This window comes from Festucalex cinctus, chromosome 7 (genome assembly GCF_051991245.1).
Source record: "Festucalex cinctus isolate MCC-2025b chromosome 7, RoL_Fcin_1.0, whole genome shotgun sequence".
Taxonomy (NCBI): Eukaryota; Metazoa; Chordata; class Actinopteri; order Syngnathiformes; family Syngnathidae; genus Festucalex; species Festucalex cinctus.
In genome coordinates, this window is record NC_135417.1 from 2557244 (window position 1) to 2573161 (window position 15918).

The 15918-nt window shown below is 41.7% G+C and overlaps 1 protein-coding gene across 6 annotated transcripts in view; it reads right to left on the reverse strand.

Annotated features, from left to right (window-relative positions):
* efna3b (ephrin-A3b) overlaps positions 1–15918 on the reverse strand; it is a 102158-nt gene that overhangs the window by 40091 nt on the left and 46149 nt on the right. The gene's annotated exons all lie outside the window — the stretch shown is intronic.

Consider the following 15918-nt stretch of genomic DNA (forward strand, 5'->3'; position numbering starts at 1 on the left):
GAAATTTTTCACATTAATAAACGTAGTCCAAAACTAACCTAATACTAAAAATCTTTTTACATCGCCAACTATCCATCCATCCATTTTCTTGACCGCTTATTCCTCACAAGGGTCGCGGGGGTTGCTGGCGCCTATCTCAGCTGGCTCTGGGCAGTAGGCGGGGGACACCCTGAACTGGTTGCCAGCCAATCGCAGGGCACACAGAGACGAACAACCATCCATACGTACAAGCACACCTAGGGACAATTTGGAGCGCCCAATTAACCTGCCATGCATGTCTTTGGAATGTGGGAGGAGACCGGAGTACCCAGAGAAGACCCACGCGGGCACGGGGAGAACATGAAAAACTCCACCCAGCAAGGCCGGAGCCTGGACTCGAACCGGAATCCTCAGACCTGGGAGGCGGACGTGATAACCACTCCTACACCGTGCCGACATTGCCAACTAGCCAAATATAAAACATACACACATACTGTAGCACAACCTATTGTGTTTGACCTACGAGGTATCTGTACTTAATATATCACACAAAATGCAGGAAAATTAATATATCCATTGCATTCTAAGCACTCCTCCGGTACTTTTAAAAAATGATGACAATGACAGAGTGAGACTCTAAAATGTAAACATTTCTTTGTTTCCTGATTTAGGGGATAAAATAAATCGTTATGAGGCACCATTTATCTGCAAAAGCTTAAATCATATCTCAATCATAAATAAACTCACACATTTGCTTCATGCAGCTTAATCTACATTAAACTGCCTGCTTGGTTTATTGGACTGGAAGAAAGATTAGGATCAATTTTGTGTGACTGAGCACTGATGGGAATCAAAGCTGACCATCACGCGTTGCTTCATAAATCATCTCTTTGTCACCTGCGAGACATTTGCCTACAATTGTCCTTAGATGACGGATGACAACGGAGCAAGAGTTCTCTTCTCCTCTTAATAAGCCTCATCTCTACTTTGTGTTTGTCGCTCCTAGATTGCTTCTGGCCTCAGCCACTTTGAAAAGTAATTCTACCCCACCATATTCAATTGTTTTATTGTGTCATTACGGCACATTCCACTAGGCCTATTAGACTGTAATGGCTCCGGCAAGCCACATAAGTCCCGCGACGGCATACACACCAACGGGCGCGTGCGCGAGCGTGCGCACGCACGCTATTAAACGGCAATGTCGCCAGACGGTGATATGAGTCAATATTACGGCCGAGCGATCTGATTAAGTGCGCAGACACCGCGCGCGTTCAGTCCGACCGCCATCGCTTTCCCATTGGCGCCTTATAATCGGAATTAGAGCACAGAGACACGCTCGCACAAATAATACTTCTCGGGCTCCTCGCTTTTGCAGAGAGATGCAGGTAGCAAAAGTACTCACATTCTGCTGAAGCACAAGTACTCATTGAACTCATTTACTTGCAGTGAATTACTTCAAGTACCTTACAGGGTTTGTGATATAAAAAATTATAATTCACGTGATCTACAACCTGTACTAATCAACTGAATTTAAAAATATATTTTAAGTAACTGAGATAACAGAGTTGCACAAGTGTGCACACCCTCTTATTTATTCATTAACAAGCATGTAGCTATATTCAGAATGGACCAATCACATTCAAACTCATGTTAAATGGAAGTAAAATACACCTGCCACCATTTAAATAGACTGATTAACCCCAAATAAATTTCAGATGTTCGAGTAGGCTTTTTTCTCCACTTCCTAGCATAAAATTCAGAAACACAAACTGCTAGTTAGAACTGTTCATAATTCCCGCCACCTTGACTAACGTCCCAGTTTAAGCCAGGGTTTCCCCCAGGGATTTACAAGCCTGGCGGGCAGCCCTTCCGTTGCCTAATAGTATCCGCCGCATGTTGTTCGTGGTCTGCAACTCACCATTTGCAAATATTAATTACTATATCTTGGTCTCATTTTTCATAATCATTACAAAAACCTGACGTTTGAATAGGGGTGTGTAGACTTTTTAGATGCACAGTGAGTAAATGTACAAAAAAAAAAAAAAAAGAGTAAAGATTGAAGAGTAAAGATTGAAATGTTCGAACGTACAAAAGTAAAAGGTTTTTGATAACTTGGTACAAAAACACAATAGTTTCCCTCTAATATTAACGTAGCGTGACTAGTGCTCATCCAGCGAAGAAAAAAGCTCACTAATGTTCTCCGGCTTCTATGAAATCAGAACAATGTGTTCCCGTAGCTTTGCTCAAGTTATGAACTAACGAAAAATTTCAAAATGAGCACTTGATAACTGAAACAAAAATACACTTTACTCATATGATTTTTTTCTTTTTTTTTTCCAGATTAGATTAATGTTATTCTTGGAGATGGCAACATCAATCAATTCTCTGCCACAAGATTTCAAACAATCAATTGACCAATCAATTAAGATCTTAAGTCTGGTTCACCTCTCTCTAATTACATAATTTTTTTAAAAAAAATCTTGTGTCATCATCCACAGAGGTCGAAAAAACGAGCCTATTTTGACCAAGTTTTCAAAAAGTCATCCGACGAATAAATATACGATATAAATAGAACGTATAGATACCTTCAGAAATGACTTGCGCAAAGGAACAAAGTATTTGTGCTTTGTTGCTTCCCACCACTGGGGATACAGTATGTGCATACATTTACATGGGCAGCACAGTGCGAGCTGATACGAAGGAAGAGAAGTCCTGCGAAAGTATAATGAGGTGAGCGTCTGCATAAGAGAAGAATGATGGATGGTGGAGGAGAGGCAGTTGAACCTGAGCATCTCCCTTGCAGCAGGAGGCCTGCCTCTTCTGCGACAACACAATGACATCAAATCACCTCCAGCGGCTTGGGGCACACGCACACACGGGGCATGCTTACACGCACACACACACTCAGAGGTGAAAGCGACAACGCTGACTATGTCTGGTATTCAGGTGCTGGCTGCTGCTTGATATACACTCACTGGACACAACATTACGAACGTCTCAACAACCTAACGAGATCCAGTAGTTTGTCCGCGTTTGAGATCTCCTGTTTTATGGTGAACCTTGAATGCACCTCGTGCACCATCAAAACTGAACGTATGTTTCTGCTTGTAGTCTACTTTGGCGTTATGATTTTCCTCTTTGCCCTGATATTTATATTGTTTGCAAGTGCAAAAAGGCGACTTAAATGGCTCAATACCATTTTTTGGTGCGAGTGCACATGTTTTTTTGCCCAGCCATGTGTGATGCCACATCAGGTTTTGCTAGCATGTTATTTAGGCTAGAATGCTAGCTAACTCTTTTCTTACTTAAGACATAATACGGCATACAAGTCACCACGTACATATGACTATTTATACTATTTATTTATTTTTGTTTTTTTTTAAATGCAAGTGCATACAGGAGGGTCTGACGCAACTTCTGACTGAAGGATTAGGCTTGACTGTGATGTTATTTAAAAAACAAACAAACAAACAAAAAGACAGCCAGCAGCTTCGCGGGGTACATGAATCGTTTCGGCGGTCATGTCGACCCTTGGACCACTGGATGCTGCGGCAGAGCTGGAGTCAGACCAGCCAAACAGTAGTTTATGTAACATGAGTTCATTGTTGTTTATATACTAGATGCATAGTGTTGGTGTTTTGTGGTCATCTTCATTTTAAGTTAGTTCACATGAATCTCCCCAAATAAAAATATATCGTTAACTTAATACTTCTCTGGGAGTGTCAATCAAAACTGAACATTTTTATTATTGTAAAAGGAACAATTTTCCGATACAACTATTGTAGTGAGTCTATGTATATCTCACACTTTAGCTACAGTACCGTTAGCACACAAAACAACGTACAAAATATATTGCGCACATAAAGTTTGCAGGCAAAAAGAAGTAGAACGGAATCAAGTATGCAAGTGAAAGTTGGGTCAATGATAGGAGGGACTCCCTCGGGATCAGTGGGGGATTACATCTCAGTGTGTGTGTGTGTTAGTAAAAAAAAGAAAGAAAAAGGAGATGCATCAATCTTGCTGGATCTGATCGTTACTCTTTTTTTTTTCATAACAATAAAGCTGTGAGCGAGCAGTTTTACAACTAGCATCTGTCACGACGCCTTGACACCGCCACACTGGTGCTCCCTTTTCTGTCCCCGGCAGTCATTAACCGGCCTCTCTGACTTCCCGCCTTGCCGCGTTATTGAGTATGTGCGTTTTGTTGTGTGCGTACGTGCGCATGTGAGACTCCCCGCCGCCTGACAATGTGTGCGAAATTTCACGCCGTAATCGGCCGGGGACCGGAACACACGGCAAACAAAGCAGAGCACACAACATTGAATTGGGGACTTTGGGGCACACATGCCTCACATACAGAATACACCTACATCTGGAAGTGGAATAAATAAGCCCAAACACGCAGTATAGTTCACTTCAAATGTCATAAAAACTTACAATATTGAACCTTTAGGGGTATAATACATTTTTACAGGTAGTCTGCTGAAATTTACAAATCTTGTACCCTTGACTTTTACAGCTTGGGAACATACCTTTAGCTTTTTGACCCTGGAGATACATACGGTTACCTTAGAAACCAATAATTGTCCCAACAGGATACATTATTGTAGCATATAACTTTTTGTCATTGAGGTAGTGTGCTTTTGTACCCTTGAAACTTTTGGGACAAGACCTGCTCCTTTTTTTGTCCATGAAAGGAACCAAACAGTCACTCTAGGGTCCAATAATTAGCACAATTCGTCACATCATTGCAGGCTATACCTTTAGGGGTAATCATGACTTGGCACTTGGGTTGTAGCCTCTCAGTTTTTGTAACATGGAGCAGTATACAGTCAGGACTGCATCAACAAAGATCATATCATGATCAAGACTTTGGAGTTGAGGCCAAATTAAGACCAAGACTATGGAGTTGAGGCTGAGTCAAGAACAAATATTTAGGAGCCAAGGCTGTGTCAAGTTCAAGACTTTGGAGTTGCGGCCCAGTCAAGACCAAGACTTTGGAATTGAGGCTGAATTAAGACCAAAGTTTGTGGGAAGAAACCAAGTCAAGACCCAAGATTTTTGGAGCGGAGGCTTTGGAGTTGATTTAAAGTCAAGGCGGAGATTTTGGAGTTGAGATGAAATGATGATCAAGACTACGGCATCAAGACTGAGTCAGATCAAGACTTTGGAGCAACAGCTGAGTCAAGACAAAGACTCTGGAGTTGAGGTCAAGTCAAGCCAAGCCTAAGGTTTTGGAGTCAAAAGCAAGCCTTTGCAGCTGAGATAAGACCAAGACTTGTATGCCAGTCGAGACTTTGGCGCGTTGGCCAACTCAAGACAGCATGGCCTTGTAAGTTGAGGCCGAATAAAGACTTTGGGGTTTAGGATAAGTCAGAACTCCAAAACCTTTTACTTGAGATGGAGTGAGGACCACACCTATGGTATTAAAGCTGAGTCAGATCAAGACTTTGGCACAACAGCTGACTCAAGACAGGAACTCTTGAGTTGAGGTCAAGTCGAGCTTGAGGCTTAGTAGAGAAATTTGAGCTGAGACAGAGTCAATACCAAGACTTTGGAGCTGAGGACAAATTAAGACCAAGACTTGTAAGTGGTATGCCGGTCAAGACTTTGGAGCTGTGGCCAATTCAAGACACCAAGACTTTGTATGGAGGCTGAATCAAGACTTTGGAGTTGAGGGCAAGTCAAGACACCAGAACCTTTTAGTTGAGGCCAAAGAAGGAACAAGACTTTGTAGCTGAGAATAAGTCACCAAGACCTCGAAATTAAGCAGAGTCAAGACCAAGACCTTGGAGTTGAGGCTGAAAAAAATGTTGCACGTATGATATGTAGCACTCTTACACCCTCCATTGGGGACCAACCCATGTGAAACAGCACTTAAAGTGTAGAGCTAAACAAAAGTGTTGATTGGTCGAAAGAGAGTGCTTTCATCTAAGCAACAACAGCAAACGAATCAGGTTACCGTGGAGCCTACATTCATTTACAGTAATGAGTCCAATTAGTAGCAATCAAATGTGTTTTGTTGCCGATGCTAATATCCATCAGGTTCCTCCTTGAGGGGCCACTTAGGATTAGAATGCACAATGCGAAAAACAACCTGAAACGTGGTCACATTGATATGGAAATCTGCGCCATCTCGCACTGGTGCGAATGCCTGGAAAGCATTTCAGTCGAAAAACAGTGTGTACATGCAAATGGACATCAAGACAGATATACATATGAATGCTACGCGAGGCTCCTGTGAGTATCGCAGACCGTGCACTCCCAAAGCCACAGTCCAGCAGGCCCTGCAATACACACTTAGCATCAGAATGCATCAATGGAGCACAGGAATGGAAGCACGCAGGCTTTCATACCGCCTCCATCTTTACCCCCTCCCCCTTTTGGTCCAACCCAGACCTTCACCCCCACTCAGTTTTAGCCCTTTTTGCTATTATCTTCCGCTCCTGTCTTAGTACTCCGCGCTGGCATCTCCTCAGCGAGGAAGCCTCTTTAACCGTGACCAGAACTCAAAGCTGCAAAGACCGTGACCACAGAGACACCCTAGACCAGATAGACATTGTCGTGTGCATGCGTGGGTGCACAAACGTGTGTACGTTGTGTGATAATTAGTTATGAGTGTCTGCTTCAGATGCCATTTGGCTCCGAGGGGCCATCAACATTCATCCCAGCACCTCGCTGACTAACTCGGCTTAATGGAATCAAACTTGGCCCATCAAACATGTGTCGGCGCATGAGTGTTGGCGCGTGTGTGCGTGTGTGTGTCTTATTTGTCAATACCCAGAGAGTCATCCTGAGTATTGGAGAGAGCGAGCGAGGTAGGAAGAAAAAAGAAAAAAAAAGCTCCCCCTTCTCTTTCTAATTACAAATGACAAATCTGCTGCTGAGTCGGTCTGGCACCTGACGATGCATGATAACCTCCCAGCACTCTGCAGAAACACAGCCAGGGAATGCGGTCTGCGTGTGTGTGTGTGCGCTGACTGACAGATTAAAACAAGACCGGGACATCAAACAGCATCTCGCCCGGCGCCTCCGATTCTCCGTGACAAAGCATGACGTCCACTGCCAATATCTCAGCCGTCTTCACTGCAACTTTTACTTTCTCTTCAGTTACTTTTTCCTTCATTGATTTTTCTCCACAGTCCTCTTCCTCACTCACTCTCATCCTCTTCATCATATACAAAGAAAAAAAAGACGATCATCCATTTTCTTCCCAGGTCCAGAATTGAAAAAGTCTGGTAAAAGTAAAGTAGGAATCATTGCACAGGTGTTTATAAGAATTCACAGGAATTTGTCAACTTGCATTTTAATGCCAATGTAGGGATTTTCTTGACCATACAAGTTTATAAAAATATAGGTTGCAGGGCTGGACGCAGATAGCCTTGAAGAAGAAGAAAAAACCCGAAGAAGAAACCTTGACCAGGAAACCTCAACATCCTGACAAACGTCACTGAACAACTCCAGCTAAGGTCATGCTCATTTCTATATGACAGAATAAAGGCCTAAATGGCAAAATAAGATTGACAAATACAAGGCCATAGCAACTGCATAGAAAGCAATACCACAAGGATCCAATCCAAAACACTGTCACACCACTAGTCAATATTGATGTTTAAGGTTGTTCAATGATAATATCTTGATTGATATACCCGCACATAACACAGACAAAAATTGATTACTCGCAAACTAAAACGTTACGTAAACTAAATACAACAATTATAAATTAAAAAATGACAAACTCAAAATTCAGAAAATGAATGCATTTTGATTAATTTCATTACTTCCCACAGTCGTGAGTCATTCCAAAATCCTCCATCTTGACTTCTTCATCCTTTTTCTATTCCTAATTATGTCTATTTGCTCCATTGAGCTCCTCCGCCAGCTTTAGAAGAATGACAAAAACCATCTAGTGTACTATAATTCAAATCACTTATATCACACAGTGCAGTTCTAACTACATCACTGCGAAATAAACCCCAAAAAGTTTCTCATCTTGAATTTTACTACTGACTGTTAAAAACTATTGCTGGGGTGAAACGCGCATACTTAATGATCTAGTCAGCAAGTGGAGATGTGCAAGTAGTTATTCATGCTTCACTAATCTGCAGCCCTGGAGTCTTGCAATGGGACGGCGGCAGCTGCGATGCTGCTGACGCTCCCAACCAGCCAGCTCTCCGGAGTCATTACAGTATCACACAGATTGGTTGTTAAATATTCACACAAATGATCCGCCAGCTCTGACTGTAAATTGAGAGCAACCGATGGCATTCGCATTAGATGAGATACGACGTTGACCCCCGCGGTACGTTTAAATCCAGACTTTCGACCATAACATACTGATTTGATTGCCGTATTAAGCTAAATGAACCACACTAAAAACACAGTGATAAAATTTTGATTCAATGAATACACATCTCTGACAGTCCAAACTGAACTGATCGGATTGTACCGGTCTACCTAGGTTGCGCTATTCTTTGCTAACTGGCAGTCAGGACACTGAACTTGTGCAATCATGTTAAATGTAGTCAAGCAGCTGTGCAGGGAAGCACAACTCCGCCAAGGCACGCAGGCTAAATTTTTGTCCTGAACATTTTGTTTTAATGACTCCAGGTCCGCGAGCCTCCTTAAGGGACTTCCATCGGGGAGCGGCTGTCACCCAAAATTAATAGGCCCGTGCTGCACCTCTGCACGCCGGGATCAGGCAAAATTGGACTTGTCGCTTTTTTGTGTAAATCCAGTAAGAACTTAAATCAGGTCACCAACATGAAGAACAAACACAGATGTGTTGGGATTGAGATAAAATATGTCCCCCAAAATATGTACCGTATTTTCACGTCTATAAGGCGCACCTAAAAGCCTTAAATTTTTTGAAAAGCTGACCATGCGCCTTATAATCCAGTGCGCCTTATATAAGGATCAATACTGAGCCGCAACAGGTCTCGCTGTCAAGATGCTATCGGTGACCCTGCACGATCGGTGACGCGCATGCGCAGAAGATCCCGCCATCTTGGATCGCAAGCTAATACTAATACTTTACCTCAGAGAAAATAACAAAACAGCTGTTTATTCATTTTGAGAGTGAATGGAGTTGTCAGAAACTGGTTTGTAATCTATTAATAAAGTTTGACTGAGCTATCTGACTGTTTTGTTGACATTCCCTTTAGCGCAGCACCATCTACTGGATGCATAACGTAACCCCAGCCTCTACTGTAGCACCTTATGTATGGAAAAACTTTTAAAATATGTCATTCATTGAAGGTGCGCCTCATAGTGCGGAAAATACGGTAATTTTTTTCTCTGTGTAGCAAGACAAAATGTGAGTTAGATATGCTATCGCTCCAGTTAAGTGGAAAAAAATTAATCGACTTACAGGACTTAAGTTTTCAATATATGAACCGAATTTTTGCTTTTACTTATCATAAAAAAAAAAAATGGAGGTACAATTGCTAGATGGTGGCAGCTACAAACGCTACTCAACTCACTTCACAACAAACGACAGTTTGGCAAATCGCTAACTATTGTTCAAAACAGAGACTTCTAGCTGTCTATTATCACTCCTTGTTGAAGTTTGTCAAACTCAATTGTGTGTCCAACTCTCAGACTAAATATAAAACAATATGAATTTCACATTGTGAATGCCAAAAGATCGCATTACTGCTTTAGGAAAGTTCATTAGCTTAATGCTAACAAACAACACAAATGCTATAGGTGGGCTAGCAAATAGCATTGTGTCGCAGTGTTATAATAATAAGGTAATTTGAACACCACACGTAACAAATCGCAGACCATTTATTCAATTACACTGCAATGTGAATTTTAATTTGATGAATTGCCCAGCTGTATTTTATTTACAAATGAAAGCGGCGGCAGACGCGAGTTCATCCTAGGAGAACGAGCTACATCCCGTTCCCACTCGGCATTGAGTCGGCAATGACTCCCTGCTGAATGGGCGGCGTGAAGGCACAGGGCGCCGCTAACCAGGAGGCACGATGGCACGCCACACTGCTCCTTGGCGGCGAGGAGGCGGGCTGGCATTGATATGGTAATGCCAGGGACGTTGCGGGGGCCGGAGCTTTTGGGACCGTGGGCGCTCTGTGATCGGGCCCATCCAAAAAAAAAAAAAAAAAAAAAAGAACAGATCTCCAGGACATTGTGATCACACCAGCACAGTCAAGGCCCCGAGTGATCAGGATAAGCCCGTCCGCGCCGCTTTAGTCCCGTCACTCACACGCTATTGTGGTCACGCTGAACGGCCATTTTCATCACAATTGACCTCGGCTTTGGCAGTACTGTTCTGCGGGGAACCTCCTCTCGCCATTCTTCCGTGGCCTCCCCTCCCTTCCTCTTTGCCCTCCGTCAGTGAGGTTTTTTTCATGTCCGTCTTGTGTTCTTTTTCTCTTTACCCCTCTAGGAACAACATTGTCTGAAAGATGCGGCTGATGCACAGTAGAATGTAGCAGTCGCCTACTCGGCTGTCACGGAGCCTTTGATTATCTCAGCTGATACTGTGGAAAAATCCAACATGCGATGCAGAAAGAACATTTGAACACGCAAGCGAGTGGGCGGTGGCATCAGTCTTTGTTTTATTTAATTGGGCCTTAACCAACAAAGGATGGTTTGATGTCACTTCTCACATACAGTCTTCCCAATCAGCATGCAGTGGCCAGAGTTGCCAAAAACTGCACTCAGTAAGAGCACTGTTACTTTAGAATAATGCGATTTCCTTAAAATTGCATGAAATTAATGACAATTGTCTGTTCTTGTAATATATAATTTCTAGTTCCTGATCGTAAAACAGCCACAAGAGGGCAAACCGTGTACCGATACCTTCAAATAATGCCTGATATCGTCCGATACCGATGCCTGGTATCGGTACTCACCCATCCATACTTTATATAATAGCAAACAATTAAAAAAAAAAAAAAAAAGTCTTTAGAAAAATAATAATACGGCTAATTCAGCCCCAATAAATAGTCCTATACTATTTTGTTTCCACTTGCTAAGCAGTACAATAGTGTCACCAGGAAGAAAGGACAAAAACAGGAATAAGACTACAGTGTGCTCTATATAAAAAGTCTACACACCCCTCTCCAAATGCCTTTTTTATTTTATTTTTATTTAAAAAAGTAAGTAAGTAAAAAAGTAAAAATCGTTTCAAAATTTGTTCCCCCATTATTGTGACCTGTACAACTCAGTTGAATTGAAAAAAATAATTAACTGAAGTAATGTAGTTGCACAAGTGTGCACACCCTCATGACTGGGATATGGCTGTGTTCTACAATAACCAATTCTTTCAAACTCATGTTAAATGGGAGTCAGCGCACACCTGCTACCATTAAAAGTGCCTCTGATTAAGTTCAGCTGTTCTAGTAGGCTTTTCCCGACCATTTTCTTTTCTAGGAGAAGCCTGAAATTTTGTTTTGTTTTGTTAACACTAACTACTATTTTTTAAACTGTTCATAATCCACTCCTCATTGTCACAAAATCTCTCAAATATCCATCCATCCATTTTCTGAACCGCTTGCTCCTCACGAGGGTGTGGGGGATGCTGGAGCCTATCCCAGCTGGCTTTGGGCAGTAGGCGGGGTACACCCTGAACTGGTTGCTCTCTCAAGTATATATGGACAAATACATTATTTTCTGATGAAACAAAGGCTTAACAATTATTTTCAACTTTTAAGTTCAGCTGTACTTGTGTGCGGGTGCTGCCCGTTTGCTCTGGTTTATAATGTAGGGGGAAAACAACAATGCACTCCCTTGAGAGTGGTAATGACAGCGCTTGTCCTTGCGTATACTGTATGCACTTTGTGTGTGTGAATGTGGAAGAAAATGAAACGAGAGGTTGAGGAGGAGCATGCATATTTATGGGTGCAATACATGTGGGTAAAGTATGTGGGTGGTATGGTTGTGGCTGAGGGGGATTCACACATGCACAAATATATACAGTATATATGAGCATATATTAGGGATTGGATGGCTGCATAAACTCTTCTCCCTCCACACAACAGCTTCTATTCCACAACATCTCCTCCCACATCCCCCCCCCCACCGCCACTATCTTTACTTCCCTTTCTCCTGGGAAGTGACACAGAATTCTTTTGAACCAGGGTGCATTCACTTCGACAACCCCTACAACCCCCCCAAACACATATATCTTCCAAGCACCAAGGTCAGGCATGTGCAGTAAAGACGGCGGCTCACCTCCCGCGGGCCAAGCTCGGACTCTAATTACGGCAAAGAGAGACAGCCAATTCTCATTCATATGCCGTCTTACTACGGCGAAGATTCTTCCACGCCTGGAAGCACGGGAGACGGCGTGGGTGTTTGCGCTTAGGCCGGCTCGTATCCCACGCGCACATGCACAGCTGCTGACATTTACACAGGAAAGAAATCAAAGCAAATGATACTACAAGGTGCGCGGACACACACATGGACGCACGCAGCTGGCTGTGCGGGTTGCAGATGATGATTTATATGATGATATACATCTGCAGCAGTGTGATTTGTATCCCAAGCAATGTTGCATATCAATGGAGCAGGGGAAGCGTTTCATGGCGGTAATGTTATTTTGGCTTCACTCGCACAGTTATTTCACAGGAATGAGACCTCATTTATTCACAAGCCATCGATGGAGAAATATATTATTTCAATTTATAGCAGTGCAATGGAGATGCGCATGCCACATTATGGATTCTGACTGGATCGTTTTTCTTTTCAGTCATCAATCAGAAAAATAAACTGAGGTCAGAGAATATCCTATATTTTCCCACACATGGCGGTTTTCATATGGAATAAAATATTGGTAAATATCTGATGCGTGGACACATGCACAATTCATGATGAGGAACACAAAATACTATTATACTGACGTGAATCCAAAAGCCCTATGGCAAGAAATCCATGCTGCTTTCACAATCAATAAAAAAAAAAATAACAACAACAAAAAACACCTGTTGCTAGGCAGAATCCGTGAGCCTATGTGAATGGCAAACTAGGGACTGACTAACACTAACGAGTTTTATTACTATCAGATTATCATACCTCCACCACATTTTTTAGACAGAAACTCAACTCTTGAGTAGTCACCAACACTGATGCCAAGTACCAATACCCCTCGTACTTGTGATACATACCATTTCCCCAAAAAAACAATGACGGAGGAAGGCAGACCTACATATCCCAATACTGCATTTTTGCTTAAAACTGCATTAAATGAATAGGCCCTGATCGTAAAATGGTCACAAGAGGGCAGTCGATATTGGTATCGGTAAGAACTCTACCGATACGTTGAAAGAAAATCGGGTATTGGCTCATCCCTTCAATACAGCAGCAATATGTACTTCCTATTTGGTGCCAAAAGTGCGTTTTACAAAGCCTCACATTCACCAATTGACACACAGGTTGAGAGACAACCACTCTACCACTGAGCCATGCCACCCACAGGAAGATAGAAGGAAGGAAGCCACTTCTACTTCCACAAAAAAAAAAAAATACTAAACAAAAAATAAATAACTCGATAAATAAATAATAATAATTATAATTATAATAAATGTAAATTTAGCACAAAACAAAAGGACTTTCAATTAACACATTCACTGCCGTAGACGGCTTTAGACGTCAAAGATTCATTTTTTCCTGGACTGGCAGTGAATGAGTTAATAAATTGCAGAGTCATGGCAAAAACAGGGATTCAACTTAGTCCCACTACGAAATGCTGGTATGCTTGTTGGCTACTGTTGGGGTGCCCTTGAGCAAGCATCTCCCAAATCAAGAGACCGCTTTCACTTTGACATCTCAACTTGCTTGCCTGCTCGTACATTATGTAATTCAATGTTTGCTGTGCAACACAAACTACACAGAAGGCTGCGAGTCGACTTCCCCCTTGAGGGATCATAATGAGTGTAATTAATAAAATTTAAAAAATACATCAACAAAAACATTAATTTGCTTCAAGTAAGTTAAGTTCCGCAGCGACTCCAACAAACGCACACGTGTGCAAATTCCAAAGTTTTGTTGAAGTGCGGCGGCAGGATTTATCGATTCCAGGACGGGAAGCCAAAAACCTTAATCCCTCATAAACAGGCAGGAAGGAATCAGTGAAAAATACACACACATATATAGTGGCTACGGAACGGATGAGAGACTTGAGAGTCGTGCGATGGAGAGTGAGGAGGAAGTGATGCAGAGAAGCCAACAGTAGGGCTGTAAAGGAAGACGAGTGTGTGTGTGTAGGATGGCTGTAAATTCAGCAATAACACAAACAGACAGCAAGAGCAAAAACAAAAGAAGAAGAAGAAGAAGCAGGCTCAGACAATGACACAGCATGCATGTGGCCGAAATGCGGCAAACTATCATGTCAAACTTGTATTTGTAATTACCAACAAGTTGGTCACGGTCGTGTGGTCGTTTGCGGCAACCATTTCGCCCTGGCCTGTGACTTGTTCTAACGCGGCGTTGAAACAAGGTCATAATTCACTTAGCCGTATCCCAATTTCCGCATAATTACCAGCCCATTCGGCAAGGAGGAGAGGGGGGAAAAAAAAAAAGACCGCTCAGACACAGACACATTAACTCTGTGATGTGCGTCATTACGGCGATGAGAGCGGTTAAAAAGCTTTCAGCGTCGGCCTCTTTGTGACAGCTTAAATGGATAAAACCTCAATTAAAGACGTCGGCTTTTTCTGCGGGTGGAATCGGAATACTGCGTGTTTGTTGACTGGAGGACCTCCCTTGCCCTCATAATCAAGTGTCTCTTAGAATTTCTTGACTGTCACCAACTCCATTAAGCAGATCAAAACATATACAGATGAAGCTACACATTCAAATGCCCCCAAAATTGGACCATTGAATTTCAACCAGCGTTTGTTTATCAGAAAGCTCTAAACCAAAATGGTTCGGAAACTTTCGGACTCACTCTATTGTTGGAGCAAAAAAGACACGACAGCGGGACCTTGAGATTTGAGTTTAAATTGCTTCATGACCACACTTGTAGGGATGTAAAGATATCCTGATATTACGATATGATAATTATTATGATATTGTAGGGAGGTTGGCGATATTAAAGAAAAGTGTCACAATATTGTAAAAAAATTAGCTCATATTAAAAAAAAAAAAACACTTGTGCTTTTGTACATTACAGCAATGAAAAATATAAAAATATTATATATAAAAAATATATAAATATATATTGATGCACTTACTTAGTTCCTATACATATTCAATTTTTTAAACATAGAAGGGCCAAAACATGCCTTGTGAAAATTAAACTGCACTAAAAAAATAAAATAAAATAGCCACCAGAGGGTGCTAGAACCACACAAATGGAATTCAACGTGACTATTTTAACAGATGTGCTGCTTTTAATAAATCCCCTGGGCATTATCTTATTTTGAAATGACTTGGTCAGAACCATTAAAAAGCCGAAAACCGGTCACAATAACGCCGAAGGGTATGGTGAAATGATGACAATATATTGTGGGAGTTTTAATTATCGTTATCGTTACATCCCTAAACACTTGTATTTTAAAACATTTTTATCTCAAATTATTTTTTTGAATTAAAATGAATGGAATCTGTTCCTGTGTCCCCCCAAATAACATTTTGGAAATATTTGAACAATAATTAATAATAATAATATTAATATTCTGATTCTAATGACAAATTCTAACAATTTTGCTTCAATTCAATGGACATTGTGTGGCTCCTTCTGGTGTGCACAACTTGGCCACCTGGGGGCAGTATAAACCAGGCATACGGATATACATGAGAAGCAATGAGTAATATGCGAAGTATGAAATCCGCATCACAAAATTAGTTTTTCGGGGGTCTTCTACCGTTTACCAATTTTGCTATATAGTTTATAGTGTTAACTGATTGACACTTAAAACATTGCCTGTGCCATTAATGCACTTTAAGGTGACCACAATATAAACCGGATTA